Source organism: Ciona intestinalis, chromosome 1 (assembly GCF_000224145.3).
Source record: "Ciona intestinalis chromosome 1, KH, whole genome shotgun sequence".
NCBI lineage: Eukaryota > Metazoa > Chordata > Ascidiacea > Phlebobranchia > Cionidae > Ciona > Ciona intestinalis.
This window is the reverse complement of record NC_020166.2, coordinates 4,368,557-4,372,057: the sequence shown is the minus strand read 5'-3', so window position 1 is coordinate 4,372,057 and position 3,501 is coordinate 4,368,557.

The window sequence follows — 3,501 nt, the reverse complement described above, 5'->3', positions numbered from 1 at the left end:
TCGTAACAAACAGTCTACCTGGCTAAGAAAAACAAGGCAAATACAGTATAAGGCTAAACTATGACGCAAACGTAAACGGCACGGTTATTAGATTTCACTTTTGCGTTGATCGCGATAATGTGTTTTACGCAATAATACAGATACAGCCAACCAAGGGAGCGCGGTTTAAAGCATGTCAATATGTCAGGTTTAGCTGTAGTGGATCATGGTAAAAATTAATTAAACACCAGTGTGATAATTTAACAAAAAAGTGGGTAAGCGCAAGTTTGTTAAGATCTTAATAGGGGTGGCGTGATTCAAAAAGTTTAAGAACCCCTACTCTGAGGTATAAATTACTAAATTAAAAGCAATCTTTCAAAGTTTGGCAATGAAAACATACAAAACTACAATGTGGGGGAAGATGGGACTCCAAATTGAAATATACTTACATTAGCAGTATTCTGCAACTTGTAGTTAACCTACCTAGTTTAACAGGCTGTGCTAGTTTATTTGCCAGGTAAACTTCATATATATAACGTTAAACCGATATTTTTGTTGTTTTTATCTCAAATTAAAGTCATATTGACTCCTGCCTGTTTTCTTTATGCTTATATCTCAGTTTTTTTTTACAAAACTAAAACTAGTTTTATGAGACAAAATCAAACTGTACGAAATATTCAAGGTTGTTTTATGAAACTATGAAACTAGTTTAATCGTTCGCACACGCAAACTAAAAACATTCATCGGCTTTACTATGATTTAGCGAGCATTTAAAAATAGTACCTTGAATAAAGTAAGTTACATTCATTCATCATATATACTACAAAACAATTTTTTGATTTTAAGTTTACCGTTTTGTCCGTGATTGACATACATGGAAATTTCATATTAGTTGTTCCTAAAGAAAGAAAATGAATTTCCAATTTACATAAAGACTTACGCAAGATAAAAAGATGTGTAATTTTTTTAAATATATATAATAAAACACACGAGGAGTTATTTACTGATCCTCACAATAGGTGAAATTTTACAAATTTACCAATTTAATAAAATATAATAAAACACACGAGGAGTTATTTACCGATCCTCACAACAGGTGAAATTTTACAAATTCGAAAACACACAGGATAAGATGGGACAGTTTAAAATCATTGTTAATTTTGATTATTAAGTGTATTTATAAATAGAAATATACGTAAATAACACGAAATAATAGTGTATGCTTTGAAAATTAAGTCTAAACATTTTTAATTTTTTATTTTTGCTACAAATTGGGTATTACTACTCTGTTTTTGGCACAAGCCACTTCTCATAAATTATCACTAAGTGGAAATGACCAAATTTCGAATGTATTTTCAAAATATTATCTTTTTATTATATCAGTATCTTTGAAAATCCTCTGAGGTATAAATTACTAAATTAAAACCAAATCTTTCAAAGTTTGGCAATGAAAACATACAAAACTACAATGTGGGGGAAGATGGGACTCTAAATTGAAATATATTTACATTAGCAGTATTCTGCAACTTGTAGTTAACCTGCCGAGTTTAACAGGCTGTGCTAGTTTCTTTGCCATGTAAACTTCTAATATATAACGTTAAACCAATATTGTTTTGTTGTTTTTATCTCAAATTAAAGTCATATTGACCCCTGCCTATTTTCTTCATGCTTATATCTCAGTGTTTTTTTACAAAACTAAAACTAGTTTTACGAGACAAAATCAAACTGTACGAAATATTCAAGGTTGATTTATGAAACTATGAAACTAATTTAATCGTTCGCACACGCAAACTAAAAAAATTCATTGGCTTTATTGTGATTTAGCGAGCTTTAAAAAATAGCACCTTACTATTTCGCATTTTTTTACCTGTTCAAAGTATACTGTTTCTATTTTACAAAGTTTTTAATATTTAAAAACAGTAATCAGCTTTGACGGGCGTTTTATAAAGTTGTGATAATACTGTCGAATAATTCTGTAACCTTATTTTCCTGATTATCATTAAATGGGGGTCCGTAAAAATAAAATTAAAAAAAAGTCTCGTCTGACAAAGTGTCCCATCTTCCCCCACCCTACTATACCTATGATTTTTAGACTATAGCCCCCACTGAATAAACAGGATTGCTGGTTGTGTTATATGACGTCACTTTAGGCGTCGAGTTGCAACAGTGCCTCCCTTTCGGCAATGAGAAATTTATATGTGTGTCTCATGTAACCGAATAAATTGTTGAAACTCGACGCCTACAATATATGTAAAAGGATAAAGATAAAATATCAAATACGGGCCAAATTAAAAAAAACAAGAAAGAACACAAACAAAATTTAGGTTGGGTGGGGTCAGCGGTGTTATGCTCCGTAACTCGGAGCGATTAAAGTTGTGGACGGTCATGGGATAAAACACAGGTGTGCGCATTGAAGTCGCTCGTGCGATACTGAAACGGACATGGGACCACTTATTGCGGTGAGCCCGGTAACGCTGGCAGAATAAGTCGGCGCCTGTGGCCCAGGTCGCCTTGCGAGAGTTTACGTTAGAGTGTTAGACACTAGTTACGCACACCTGGTTTCCGACGTATCTTTGACTGTTGGTATTGCAGATCGCTGACGCGTCGGGTCGGAAGGTTTTGCATGTTTAAATCGAACGTCGGGGTCACCATTTATAGCACCGACTGAATAAACAGGATTGCTGGTTGGGTTATATGACGTCACTTTAGGCGTCGAGTTGCAACAAGACTTTCCAACCTTCAAATTTGTTTGGAATCCAAACTTTTCCTAAAATTACCGACAAACATGCATTTATCTTGTACCTACTGAGTACTTTTGGACACAAATTGGCGTTTAACTTGCCTTTAACGTAACAATGGCTTATGGACTGCTCGACATTTCTATTGCAATGTTAAAGATATCGCTAGAAGGCCGTGTTGCTCTCTTTTATTTGTACCACCAAGCATAGAGTGATATTATGACGTCACACACAACGCGTCATATTTCTATTGTTAACAAAGTCACATGACGAAAACAAACGTTCAGCTGATAAATGTTGACATTCATGTTTTTATGCAGACAAACCTTAAAGGCAGTAAATGCGACTTTTATTTGTTTGTTTTACTGTGTTTATGCGTTGCTATATAAAGTAAACGTCTATATTTCAGATTTTCGCTATTCATAATGTATAACTTTATGTTTGTTATTGTATAAAGAAGTATCGCCAATAAATCAATCCTGGAAGCATCTGCGTACATGTTGGGGAAGATGCAACGTCATTCGTCAGAACAGAAATCGGTGGGAATTTTGCATGAATAATTACTATTTTACCAGTTTATGGTTGGTTTAATATTGTTAAAGAGTAAACATAGTTTATATTGTTTTTGTGCTAAAACAATGTTTTTTACTTTCATTTAAAAAGCACGCCGCTTAGATATTAAATCTAGATGAATTGTGTAGTTTCTTCTGCATTTTATTTCGCTTGTCGTTTAAGTTTTTTTGATGTTTTGCACCATATTTTGGTAAGCATCGCTTGTGTTTAG